The following is a 14,814-nucleotide window of genomic DNA, read 5'->3' as shown; positions in this document are numbered from 1 at the left end:
TTTAGGCCCAGATCCTTGTACTGGGGTGAATGTATGACATTGTTCTACATTCTGTCCATCAACTGTGTTTTTTGCAATTTTCACCCCGAGTGGGCTGGGTATGCTCAGACGTGAGTCCCAGGCTCTCCACACCACTGGAGTCAAGCTATCCAGGCTGATGAAGGCTGATAGCCAGAAACCGGTCCTTGGATGCTTGATTCCGGTCTAGTAAAGACATGGCTTGGTAGTTCGGACTGGACTGTTCCCATGAGGCACAGGGTCAGAACTGATTTGCATATAGCCAGTGTCAAACCCAGGGTGGTGTGTGGTGCAAAAAAAAAACCGAAGGATTTAGGCCCAGATCCTTGTACTGGGGTGAATGTATGACATTGTTCTACATTCTGTCCATCAACTGTGTTTTTTGCAATTTTCACCCCGAGTGGGCTGGGTATGCTCAGACGTGAGTCCTAGGCTCTCCACACCACTGGAGTCATGCTATCCAGGATGATGAAGGCTGATAGCCAGAAACCGGTCCTTGGATGCTTTATTCCGGTCTGGGAAAGACATGGCTTGATAGTTCGGACTAGACTGTTCCCATGAGGCACAGGGTCAGAGCTGATTTGCATATAGCCAGTGTCTAACCCAGGGTGGTGTGGAGTGCACAAAAACGATGGATTTAGGCCCAGATCCTTGTACTGGGGTGAATGTATGACATTGTTCTACATTCTGTCCATCAACTGTGTTTTTTTCAATTTTCACCCCGAGTGGGCTGGGTATGCTCGGACTTGAGTCCCAGGCTCTCCACACCACTGGAGTCAAGCTATCCAGGCTGATAAAGGCTGATAGCCAGAAACCGGTCCTTGGATGCTTGATTCCGGTCTGGGAAAGACATGGCTTGGTAGTTCGGACTGGACTGTTCCCATGAGGCACAGGGTCAGAGCTGATTTGCATATAGCCAGTGTCTAACCCAGGGTGGTGTGGAGTGCAAAAAAAAAACCGATGGATTTAGGCCCAGATCCTTGTACTGGGGTGAATGTATGACATTGTTCTACATTCTGTCCATCAACTGTGTTTTTTACAATTTTCACCCCGAGTGGGCTGGGTATGCTCAGACGTGAGTCCCAGGCTCTCCACACCACTGGAGTCATGCTATCCAGGCTGATGAAGGCTGATAGCCAGAAACCGGTCCTTGGATGCTTGATTCCGGTCTGGGAAAGACATGGCTTGGTAGTTCGGACTGGACTGTTCCCATGAGGCACAGGGTCAGAGCTGATTTGCATATAGCCAGTGTCTAACCCAGGGTGGTGTGGAGTGCAAAAAAACAATGGATTTAGTCCCAGATCCTTGTACTGGGGTGAATGTATGACATTGTTCTACATTCTGTCCATCAACTGTGTTTTTTACAATTTTCACCCCGAGTGGGCTGGGTATGCTCAGACGTGAGTCCCAGGCTCTCCACACCACTGGAGTCAAGCTATCCAGGTAAATGAAGGCTGATAGCCAGAAACCGGTCCTTGGATGCTTGATTCCCATCTGGGAAAGACATGGCTTGGTAGTTCGGACTGGAGTGTTCCCATGAGGCACAGGGTCAGAGCTGATTTGCATATAGCCAGTGTCTAACCCAGGGTGGTGTGGAGTGCAAAAAAATGATGGATTTAGGCCCAGATCCTTGTACTGGGGTGAATGTATGACATTGTTCTACATTCTGTCCATCAACTGTGTTTTTTGCAATTTTCACCCCGAGTGGGCTGGGTATGCTCAGACTTGAGTCCCAGGCTCTCCACACCACTGGAGTCAAGCTATCCAGGCTGATGAAGGCTGATAGCCAGAAACCGGTCCTTGGATGCTTGATTCCCATCTGGGAAAGACATGGCTTGGTAGTTCGGACTGGAGTGTTCCCATGAGGCACAGGGTCAGAGCTGATTTGCATATAGCCAGTGTCTAACCCAGGGTGGTGTGGAGTGCAAAAAAATGATGGATTTAGGCCCAGATCCTTGTACTGGGGTGAATGTATGACATTGTTCTACATTCTGTCCATCAACTGTGTTTTTTGCAATTTTCACCCCGAGTGGTCTGGGTATGCTCAGACTTGAGTCCCAGGCTCTCCACACCACTGGAGTCAAGCTATCCAGGCTGATGAAGGCTGATAGCCAGAAACCGGTCCTTGGATGCTTGATTCCGGTCTGGGAAAGACATGGCTTGGTAGTTCGGACTGGACTGTTCCCATGAGGCACAGGGTCAGAGCTGATTTGCATATAGCCAGTGTCTAACCCAGGGTGGTGTGGAGTGCAAAAAAATGATGGATTTAGGCCCAGATCCTTGTACTGGGGTGAATGTATGACATTGTTCTACATTCTGTCCATCAACTGTGTTTTTTGCAATTTTCACCCCGAGTGGGCTGGGTATGCTCAGACGTGAGTCCCAGGCTCTCCACACCACTGGAGTCAAGCTATCCAGGCTGATGAAGGCTGATAGCCAGAAACCGGTCCTTGGATGCTTGATTCCGGTCTAGTAAAGACATGGCTTGGTAGTTCGGACTGGACTGTTCCCATGAGGCACAGGGTCAGAACTGATTTGCATATAGCCAGTGTCTAACCCAGGGTGGTGTGGAATGCAAAAAAAACGATGGATTTAGGCCCAGATCCTTCTACTGGGGTGAATGTATGACATTGTTCTACATTCTGTCCATCAACGGTGTTTTTTGCAATGTTCACCCCTAGTGGGCTGGGTATGCTCAGACGTGAGTCCCAGGCTCTCCACACCACTGGAGTCAAGCTATCCAGGCTGATGAAGGCTGATAGCCAGAAACCGGTCCTTAAATGCTTGATTCCGGTCTGGGAAAGACATGGCTTGGTAGTTCGGACTGGACTGTTCCCATGAGGCACAGGGTCAGAACTGATTTGCATATAGCCAGTGTCTAACCCGGGGTGGTGTGGAGTGCAAAAAACGATGGATTTAGGCCCAGATCCTTGTACTGGGGTGAATGTATGACATTGTTCTACATTCTGTCCATAAACTGTGTTTTTTGCAATTTTCACCTTGAGTGGGCTGGGTATGCTCAGACGTTAGTCCCTGGCTCTCCACACCACTGGAGTCAAGCTATCCAGGCTGATGAAGGCTGATAGCCAGAAACCGGTCCTTGGATGCTTGATTCCGGTCTGGGAAAGACATGGCTTGGTAGTTCGGACTGGACTGTTCCCATGAGGCACAGGGTCAGAGCTGATTTGCATATAGCCAGTGTCTAACCCAGGGTGGTGTGGAGTGCAAAAAAATGATGGATTTAGGCCCAGATCCTTGTACTGGGGTGAATGTATGACATTGTTCTACATTCTGTCCATCAACTGTGTTTTTTGCAATTTTCACCCCGAGTGGGCTGGGTATGCTCAGACGTGAGTCCCAGGCTCTCCACACCACTGGAGTCAAGCTATCCAGGCTGATGAAGGCTGATAGCCAGAAACCGGTCCTTGGATGCTTGATTCCGGTCTAGTAAAGACATGGCTTGGTAGTTCGGACTGGACTGTTCCCATGAGGCACAGGGTCAGAACTGATTTGCATATAGCCAGTGTCAAACCCAGGGTGGTGTGTGGTGCAAAAAAAAAACCGAAGGATTTAGGCCCAGATCCTTGTACTGGGGTGAATGTATGACATTGTTCTACATTCTGTCCATCAACTGTGTTTTTTGCAATTTTCACCCCGAGTGGGCTGGGTATGCTCAGACGTGAGTCCTAGGCTCTCCACACCACTGGAGTCATGCTATCCAGGATGATGAAGGCTGATAGCCAGAAACCGGTCCTTGGATGCTTTATTCCGGTCTGGGAAAGACATGGCTTGATAGTTCGGACTAGACTGTTCCCATGAGGCACAGGGTCAGAGCTGATTTGCATATAGCCAGTGTCTAACCCAGGGTGGTGTGGAGTGCACAAAAACGATGGATTTAGGCCCAGATCCTTGTACTGGGGTGAATGTATGACATTGTTCTACATTCTGTCCATCAACTGTGTTTTTTTCAATTTTCACCCCGAGTGGGCTGGGTATGCTCGGACTTGAGTCCCAGGCTCTCCACACCACTGGAGTCAAGCTATCCAGGCTGATAAAGGCTGATAGCCAGAAACCGGTCCTTGGATGCTTGATTCCGGTCTGGGAAAGACATGGCTTGGTAGTTCGGACTGGACTGTTCCCATGAGGCACAGGGTCAGAGCTGATTTGCATATAGCCAGTGTCTAACCCAGGGTGGTGTGGAGTGCAAAAAAAAAACCGATGGATTTAGGCCCAGATCCTTGTACTGGGGTGAATGTATGACATTGTTCTACATTCTGTCCATCAACTGTGTTTTTTACAATTTTCACCCCGAGTGGGCTGGGTATGCTCAGACGTGAGTCCCAGGCTCTCCACACCACTGGAGTCATGCTATCCAGGCTGATGAAGGCTGATAGCCAGAAACCGGTCCTTGGATGCTTGATTCCGGTCTGGGAAAGACATGGCTTGGTAGTTCGGACTGGACTGTTCCCATGAGGCACAGGGTCAGAGCTGATTTGCATATAGCCAGTGTCTAACCCAGGGTGGTGTGGAGTGCAAAAAAACAATGGATTTAGTCCCAGATCCTTGTACTGGGGTGAATGTATGACATTGTTCTACATTCTGTCCATCAACTGTGTTTTTTACAATTTTCACCCCGAGTGGGCTGGGTATGCTCAGACGTGAGTCCCAGGCTCTCCACACCACTGGAGTCAAGCTATCCAGGTAAATGAAGGCTGATAGCCAGAAACCGGTCCTTGGATGCTTGATTCCCATCTGGGAAAGACATGGCTTGGTAGTTCGGACTGGAGTGTTCCCATGAGGCACAGGGTCAGAGCTGATTTGCATATAGCCAGTGTCTAACCCAGGGTGGTGTGGAGTGCAAAAAAATGATGGATTTAGGCCCAGATCCTTGTACTGGGGTGAATGTATGACATTGTTCTACATTCTGTCCATCAACTGTGTTTTTTGCAATTTTCACCCCGAGTGGGCTGGGTATGCTCAGACTTGAGTCCCAGGCTCTCCACACCACTGGAGTCAAGCTATCCAGGCTGATGAAGGCTGATAGCCAGAAACCGGTCCTTGGATGCTTGATTCCCATCTGGGAAAGACATGGCTTGGTAGTTCGGACTGGAGTGTTCCCATGAGGCACAGGGTCAGAGCTGATTTGCATATAGCCAGTGTCTAACCCAGGGTGGTGTGGAGTGCAAAAAAATGATGGATTTAGGCCCAGATCCTTGTACTGGGGTGAATGTATGACATTGTTCTACATTCTGTCCATCAACTGTGTTTTTTGCAATTTTCACCCCGAGTGGTCTGGGTATGCTCAGACTTGAGTCCCAGGCTCTCCACACCACTGGAGTCAAGCTATCCAGGCTGATGAAGGCTGATAGCCAGAAACCGGTCCTTGGATGCTTGATTCCGGTCTGGGAAAGACATGGCTTGGTAGTTCGGACTGGACTGTTCCCATGAGGCACAGGGTCAGAGCTGATTTGCATATAGCCAGTGTCTAACCCAGGGTGGTGTGGAGTGCAAAAAAATGATGGATTTAGGCCCAGATCCTTGTACTGGGGTGAATGTATGACATTGTTCTACATTCTGTCCATCAACTGTGTTTTTTGCAATTTTCACCCCGAGTGGGCTGGGTATGCTCAGACGTGAGTCCCAGGCTCTCCACACCACTGGAGTCAAGCTATCCAGGCTGATGAAGGCTGATAGCCAGAAACCGGTCCTTGGATGCTTGATTCCGGTCTAGTAAAGACATGGCTTGGTAGTTCGGACTGGACTGTTCCCATGAGGCACAGGGTCAGAACTGATTTGCATATAGCCAGTGTCTAACCCAGGGTGGTGTGTGGTGCAAAAAAAAACCGAAGGATTTAGGCCCAGATCCTTGTACTGGGGTGAATGTATGACATTGTTCTACATTCTGTCCATCAACTGTGTTTTTTGCAATTTTCACCCCGAGTGGGCTGGGTATGCTCAGACGTGAGTCCTAGGCTCTCCACACCACTGGAGTCATGCTATCCAGGATGATGAAGGCTGATAGCCAGAAACCGGTCCTTGGATGCTTTATTCCGGTCTGGGAAAGACATGGCTTGATAGTTCGGACTAGACTGTTCCCATGAGGCACAGGGTCAGAGCTGATTTGCATATAGCCAGTGTCTAACCCAGGGTGGTGTGGAGTGCACAAAAACGATGGATTTAGGCCCAGATCCTTGTACTGGGGTGAATGTATGACATTGTTCTACATTCTGTCCATCAACTGTGTTTTTTTCAATTTTCACCCCGAGTGGGCTGGGTATGCTCGGACTTGAGTCCCAGGCTCTCCACACCACTGGAGTCAAGCTATCCAGGCTGATAAAGGCTGATAGCCAGAAACCGGTCCTTGGATGCTTGATTCCGGTCTGGGAAAGACATGGCTTGGTAGTTCGGACTGGACTGTTCCCATGAGGCACAGGGTCAGAGCTGATTTGCATATAGCCAGTGTCTAACCCAGGGTGGTGTGGAGTGCAAAAAAAAAACCGATGGATTTAGGCCCAGATCCTTGTACTGGGGTGAATGTATGACATTGTTCTACATTCTGTCCATCAACTGTGTTTTTTACAATTTTCACCCCGAGTGGGCTGGGTATGCTCAGACGTGAGTCCCAGGCTCTCCACACCACTGGAGTCATGCTATCCAGGCTGATGAAGGCTGATAGCCAGAAACCGGTCCTTGGATGCTTGATTCCGGTCTGGGAAAGACATGGCTTGGTAGTTCGGACTGGACTGTTCCCATGAGGCACAGGGTCAGAGCTGATTTGCATATAGCCAGTGTCTAACCCAGGGTGGTGTGGAGTGCAAAAAAACAATGGATTTAGTCCCAGATCCTTGTACTGGGGTGAATGTATGACATTGTTCTACATTCTGTCCATCAACTGTGTTTTTTGCAATTTTCACCCCGAGTGGGCTGGGTATGCTCAGACTTGAGTCCCAGGCTCTCCACACCACTGGAGTCAAGCTATCCAGGCTGATGAAGGCTGATAGCCAGAAACCGGTCCTTGGATGCTTGATTCCCATCTGGGAAAGACATGGCTTGGTAGTTCGGACTGGAGTGTTCCCATGAGGCACAGGGTCAGAGCTGATTTGCATATAGCCAGTGTCTAACCCAGGGTGGTGTGGAGTGCAAAAAAATGATGGATTTAGGCCCAGATCCTTGTACTGGGGTGAATGTATGACATTGTTCTACATTCTGTCCATCAACTGTGTTTTTTGCAATTTTCACCCCGAGTGGTCTGGGTATGCTCAGACTTGAGTCCCAGGCTCTCCACACCACTGGAGTCAAGCTATCCAGGCTGATGAAGGCTGATAGCCAGAAACCGGTCCTTGGATGCTTGATTCCGGTCTGGGAAAGGAATGGCTTGGTAGTTCGGACTGGACTGTTCCCATGAGGCACAGGGTCAGAGCTGATTTGCATATAGCCAGTGTCTAACCCAGGGTGGTGTGGGGTGCAACAAAAAAACGATGGATTTAGGCCCAGATCCTTGTACTGGGGTGAATGTATGACATTGTTCTACATTCTGTCCATCAACTGTGTTTTTTGCAATTTTCACCCCGAGTGGGCTGGGTATGCTCAGACGTGAGTCCCAGGCTCTCCACACCACTGGAGTCATGCTATCCAGGCTGATGAAGGCTGATAGCCAGAAACCGGTCCTTGGATGCTTGATTCCGGTCTGGGAAAGACATGGCTTGGTAGTTCGGACTAGACTGTTCCCATGAGGCACAGGGTCAGAGCTGATTTGCATATAGCCAGTGTCTAACCCAGGGTGGTGTGGAATGCAAAAAAAACGATGGATTTAGGCCCAGATCCTTCTACTGGGGTGAATGTATGACATTGTTCTACATTCTGTCCATCAACTGTGTTTTTTGCAATTTTCACCCCAAGTGGGCTGGGTATGCTCAGACGTGAGTCCCAGGCTCTCCACACCACTGGAGTCAAGCTATCCAGGCTGATGAAGGCTGATAGCCAGAAACCGGTCCTTGGATGCTTGATTCCGGTCTGGGAAAGACATGGCTTGGTAGTTCGGACTGGACTGTTCCCATGAGGCACAGGGTCAGAGCTGATTTGCATATAGCCGGTGTCTAACCCAGGGTGGTGTAGAGTGCAAAAAAAAACCGATGGATTTAGGCCCAGATCCTTGTACTGGGGTGAATGTATGACATTGTTCTACATTCTGTCCATCAACTGTGTTTTTTACAATTTTCACCCCGAGTGGGCTGGGTATGCTCAGACGTGAGTCCCAGGCTCTCCACACCACTGGAGTCAAGCTATCCAGGCTGATGAAGGCTGATAGCCAGAAACCGGTCCTTGGATGCTTGATTCCCATCTGGGAAAGACATGGCTTGGTAGTTCGGACTGGAGTGTTCCCATGAGGCACAGGGTCAGAGCTGATTTGCATATAGCCAGTGTCTAACCCAGGGTGGTGTGGAGTGCAAAAAAATTATGGATTTAGGCCCAGATCCTTGTACTGGGGTGAATGTATGACATTGTTCTACATTCTGTCCATCAACTGTGTTTTTTGCAATTTTCACCCCGAGTGGGCTGGGTATGCTCAGACTTGAGTCCCAGGCTCTCCACACCACTGGAGTCAAGCTATCCAGGCTGATGAAGGCTGATAGCCAGAAACCGGTCCTTGGATGCTTGATTCCGGTCTGGGAAAGGAATGGCTTGGTAGTTCGGACTGGACTGTTCCCATGAGGCACAGGGTCAGAGCTGATTTGCATATAGCCAGTGTCTAACCCAGGGTGGTGTGGGGTGCAACAAAAAAAACGATGGATTTAGGCCCAGATCCTTGTACTGGGGTGAATGTATGACATTGTTCTACATTCTGTCCATCAACTGTGTTTTTTGCAATTTTCACCCCGAGTGGGCTGGGTATGCTCAGACGTGAGTAACAGGCTCTCCACACCACTGGAGTCATGCTATCCAGGCTGATGAAGGCTGATAGCCAGAAACCGGTCCTTGGATGCTTGATTCCGGTCTGGGAAAGACATGGCTTGGTAGTTCGGACTAGACTGTTCCCATGAGGCACAGGGTCAGAGCTGATTTGCATATAGCCAGTGTCTAACCCAGGGTGGTGTGGAGTGCAAAAAAACGATGGATTTAGGCCCAGATCCTTGTACTGGGGTGAATGTATGACATTGTTCTACATTCTGTCCATCAACTGTGTTTTTTGCAATTTTCACCCCGAGTGGGCTGGGAATGCTCAGACTTGAGTCCCAGGCTCTCCACACCACTGGAGTCAAGCTATCCAGGCTGATGAAGGCTGATAGCCAGAAACCGGTCCTTGGATGCTTGATTCCGGTCTGGGAAAGACATGGCTTGGTAGTTCGGACTGGACTGTTCCCATGAGGCACAGGGTCTGAGCTGATTTGCATATAGCCAGTGTCTAACCCAGGGTGGTGTGGCGTGCAAAAAAAAAAAAGATGGATTTAGGCCCAGATCCTTGTACTGGGGTGAATGTATGACATTGTTCTACATTCTGTCCATCAACTGTGTTTTTTGCAATTTTCACCCCGAGTGGGCTGGGTATGCTCAGACGTGAGTCCCAGGCTCTCCACACCACTGGAGTCATGCTATCCAGGCTGATGAAGGCTGATAGCCAGAAACCGGTCCTTGGATGCTTGATTCCGGTCTGGGAAAGACATGGCTTGGTAGTTCGGACTAGACTGTTCCCATGAGGCACAGGGTCAGAGCTGATTTGCATATAGCCAGTGTCTAACCCAGGGTGGTGTGGAGTGCAAAAAAACGATGGATTTAGTCCCAGATCCTTGTACTGGGGTGAATGTATGACATTGTTCTACATTCTGTCCATCAACTGTGTTTTTTACAATTTTCACCCCGAGTGGGCTGGGTATGCTCAGACGTGAGTCCCAGGCTCTCCACACCACTGGAGTCAAGCTATCCAGGTAAATGAAGGCTGATAGCCAGAAACCGGTCCTTGGATGCTTGATTCCCATCTGGGAAAGACATGGCTTGGTAGTTCGGACTGGAGTGTTCCCATGAGGCACAGGGTCAGAGCTGATTTGCATATAGCCAGTGTCTAACCCAGGGTGGTGTGGAGTGCAAAAAAATGATGGATTTAGGCCCAGATCCTTGTACTGGGGTGAATGTATGACATTGTTCTACATTCTGTCCATCAACTGTGTTTTTTGCAATTTTCACCCCGAGTGGGCTGGGTATGCTCAGACTTGAGTCCCAGGCTCTCCACACCACTGGAGTCAAGCTATCCAGGCTGATGAAGGCTGATAGCCAGAAACCGGTCCTTGGATGCTTGATTCCCATCTGGGAAAGACATGGCTTGGTAGTTCGGACTGGAGTGTTCCCATGAGGCACAGGGTCAGAGCTGATTTGCATATAGCCAGTGTCTAACCCAGGGTGGTGTGGAGTGCAAAAAAATGATGGATTTAGGCCCAGATCCTTGTACTGGGGTGAATGTATGACATTGTTCTACATTCTGTCCATCAACTGTGTTTTTTGCAATTTTCACCCCGAGTGGTCTGGGTATGCTCAGACTTGAGTCCCAGGCTCTCCACACCACTGGAGTCAAGCTATCCAGGCTGATGAAGGCTGATAGCCAGAAACCGGTCCTTGGATGCTTGATTCCGGTCTGGGAAAGGAATGGCTTGGTAGTTCGGACTGGACTGTTCCCATGAGGCACAGGGTCAGAGCTGATTTGCATATAGCCAGTGTCTAACCCAGGGTGGTGTGGGGTGCAACAAAAAAACGATGGATTTAGGCCCAGATCCTTGTACTGGGGTGAATGTATGACATTGTTCTACATTCTGTCCATCAACTGTGTTTTTTGCAATTTTCACCCCGAGTGGGCTGGGTATGCTCAGACGTGAGTCCCAGGCTCTCCACACCACTGGAGTCATGCTATCCAGGCTGATGAAGGCTGATAGCCAGAAACCGGTCCTTGGATGCTTGATTCCGGTCTGGGAAAGACATGGCTTGGTAGTTCGGACTAGACTGTTCCCATGAGGCACAGGGTCAGAGCTGATTTGCATATAGCCAGTGTCTAACCCAGGGTGGTGTGGAATGCAAAAAAAACGATGGATTTAGGCCCAGATCCTTCTACTGGGGTGAATGTATGACATTGTTCTACATTCTGTCCATCAACTGTGTTTTTTGCAATTTTCACCCCAAGTGGGCTGGGTATGCTCAGACGTGAGTCCCAGGCTCTCCACACCACTGGAGTCAAGCTATCCAGGCTGATGAAGGCTGATAGCCAGAAACCGGTCCTTGGATGCTTGATTCCGGTCTGGGAAAGACATGGCTTGGTAGTTCGGACTGGACTGTTCCCATGAGGCACAGGGTCAGAGCTGATTTGCATATAGCCGGTGTCTAACCCAGGGTGGTGTAGAGTGCAAAAAAAAAACGATGGATTTAGGCCCAGATCCTTGTACTGGGGTGAATGTATGACATTGTTCTACATTCTGTCCATCAACTGTGTTTTTTACAATTTTCACCCCGAGTGGGCTGGGTATGCTCAGACGTGAGTCCCAGGCTCTCCACACCACTGGAGTCAAGCTATCCAGGCTGATGAAGGCTGATAGCCAGAAACCGGTCCTTGGATGCTTGATTCCCATCTGGGAAAGACATGGCTTGGTAGTTCGGACTGGAGTGTTCCCATGAGGCACAGGGTCAGAGCTGATTTGCATATAGCCAGTGTCTAACCCAGGGTGGTGTGGAGTGCAAAAAAATTATGGATTTAGGCCCAGATCCTTGTACTGGGGTGAATGTATGACATTGTTCTACATTCTGTCCATCAACTGTGTTTTTTGCAATTTTCACCCCGAGTGGGCTGGGTATGCTCAGACTTGAGTCCCAGGCTCTCCACACCACTGGAGTCAAGCTATCCAGGCTGATGAAGGCTGATAGCCAGAAACCGGTCCTTGGATGCTTGATTCCGGTCTGGGAAAGGAATGGCTTGGTAGTTCGGACTGGACTGTTCCCATGAGGCACAGGGTCAGAGCTGATTTGCATATAGCCAGTGTCTAACCCAGGGTGGTGTGGGGTGCAACAAAAAAAACGATGGATTTAGGCCCAGATCCTTGTACTGGGGTGAATGTATGACATTGTTCTACATTCTGTCCATCAACTGTGTTTTTTGCAATTTTCACCCCGAGTGGGCTGGGTATGCTCAGACGTGAGTAACAGGCTCTCCACACCAATGGAGTCATGCTATCCAGGCTGATGAAGGCTGATAGCCAGAAACCGGTCCTTGGATGCTTGATTCCGGTCTGGGAAAGACATGGCTTGGTAGTTCGGACTAGACTGTTCCCATGAGGCACAGGGTCAGAGCTGATTTGCATATAGCCAGTGTCTAACCCAGGGTGGTGTGGAGTGCAAAAAAACGATGGATTTAGGCCCAGATCCTTGTACTGGGGTGAATGTATGACATTGTTCTACATTCTGTCCATCAACTGTGTTTTTTGCAATTTTCACCCCGAGTGGGCTGGGAATGCTCAGACTTGAGTCCCAGGCTCTCCACACCACTGGAGTCAAGCTATCCAGGCTGATGAAGGCTGATAGCCAGAAACCGGTCCTTGGATGCTTGATTCCGGTCTGGGAAAGACATGGCTTGGTAGTTCGGACTGGACTGTTCCCATGAGGCACAGGGTCTGAGCTGATTTGCATATAGCCAGTGTCTAACCCAGGGTGGTGTGGCGTGCAAAAAAAAAAAAGATGGATTTAGGCCCAGATCCTTGTACTGGGGTGAATGTATGACATTGTTCTACATTCTGTCCATCAACTGTGTTTTTTGCAATTTTCACCCCGAGTGGGCTGGGTATGCTCAGACGTGAGTCCCAGGCTCTCCACACCACTGGAGTCATGCTATCCAGGCTGATGAAGGCTGATAGCCAGAAACCGGTCCTTGGATGCTTGATTCCGGTCTGGGAAAGACATGGCTTGGTAGTTCGGACTAGACTGTTCCCATGAGGCACAGGGTCAGAGCTGATTTGCATATAGCCAGTGTCTAACCCAGGGTGGTGTGGAGTGCAAAAAAACGATGGATTTAGGCCCAGATCCTTGTACTGGGGTGAATGTATGACATTGTTCTACATTCTGTCCATCAACTGTGTTTTTTGCAATTTTCACCCCGAGTTGCCTGGTTATGCTCAGACGTGAGTCCCAGGCTCTCCACACCACTGGAGTCAAGCTCTCCAGGCTGATGAAGGCTGATAGCCAGAAACCGGTCCTTGGATGCTTGATTCCGGTCTGCGAAAGACATGGCTTGGTAGTTCGGACTGGACTGTTCCCATGAGGCACAGGGTCAGAGCTGATTTGCATATAGCCAGTGTCTAACCCAGGGTGGTGTGGAGTGCAAAAAAACGATGGATTTAGGCCCAGATCCTTGTACTGGGGTGAATGTATGACATTGTTCTACATTCTGTCCATCAACTGTGTTTTTTGCAATTTTCACCCCGAGTGGGCTGGGTATGCTCAGACTTGAGTCCCAGGCTCTCCACACCACTGGAGTCAAGCTATCCAGGCTGATGAAGGCTGATAGCCAGAAACCGGTCCTTAGATGCTTGATTCCAATCTGGGAAAGACATGGCTTGGTAGTTCGGACTGGACTGTTCCCATGAGGCACAGGGTCAGAGCTGATTTGCATATAGCCAGTGTCTAACCCAGGGTGGTGTGGAATGCAAAAAAAACGATGGATTTAGGCCCAGATCCTTCTACTGGGGTGAATGTATGACATGGTTCTACATTCTGTCCATCAACGGTGTTTTTTGCAATTTTCACCCCAAGTGGGCTGGGTATGCTCAGACGTGAGTCCCAGGCTCTCCACACCACTGGAGTCAAGCTATCCAGGCTGATGAAGGCTGATAGCCAGAAACCGGTCCTTGGATGCTTGATTCCGGTCTAGGAAAGACATGGCTTGGTAGTTCGGACTGGACTGTTCCCATGAGGCACAGGGTCAGAGCTGATTTGCATATAGCCAGTGTCTAACCCAGGGTGGTGTGGTGTGCAAAAAAAAAAACGATGGATTTAGGCCCAGATCCTTGTACTGGGGTGAATGTATGACATTGTTCTACATTCTGTCCATCAACTGTGTTTTTTGCAATTTTCACCCCGAGTGGGCTGGGTATGCTCAGACGTGAGTCCCAGGCTCTTCACACCACTGGAGTCATGCTATCCAGGCTGATGAAGGCTGATAGCCAGAAACCGGTCCTTGGATGCTTGATTCCGGTCTGGGAAAGACATGGCTTGGTAGTTCGGACTAGACTGTTCCCATGAGGCACAGGGTCAGAGCTGATTTGCATATAGCCAGTGTCTAACCCAGGGTGGTGTGGAGTGCAAAAAAAACGATGGATATAGGCCCAGATCCTTGTACTGGGGTGAATGTATGACATTGTTCTACATTCTGTCCATCAACTGTGTTTTTTGCAATTTTCACCCCGAGTGGCCTGGGTATGCTCAGACGTGAGTCCCAGGCTCTCCACACCACTGGAGTCAAGCTATCCAGGCTGATGAAGGCTGATAGCCAGAAACCGGTCCTTGGATGCTTGATTCCGGTCTGGGAAAGACATGGCTTGGTAGTTCGGACTGGACTGTTCCCATGAGGCACAGGGTCAGAGCTGATTTGCATATAGCCAGTGTCTAACCCAGGGTGGTGTGGGGTGCAAAAAAAACCCGATGGATTTAGGCCCAGATCCTTGTACTGGGGTGAATGTATGACATTGTTCTACATTCTGTCCATCAACGGTGTTTTTTGCAATTTTCACCCCAAGTGGGCTGGGTATGCTCAGACGTGAGTCCCAGGCTCTC

This window comes from Lissotriton helveticus, chromosome 2_1 (genome assembly GCF_964261635.1).
Source record: "Lissotriton helveticus chromosome 2_1, aLisHel1.1, whole genome shotgun sequence".
Classification (NCBI taxonomy): Eukaryota; Metazoa; Chordata; class Amphibia; order Caudata; family Salamandridae; genus Lissotriton; species Lissotriton helveticus.
The sequence above is the reverse complement of the archived record's forward strand: the minus strand, read 5'-3'. Positions refer to the sequence as shown.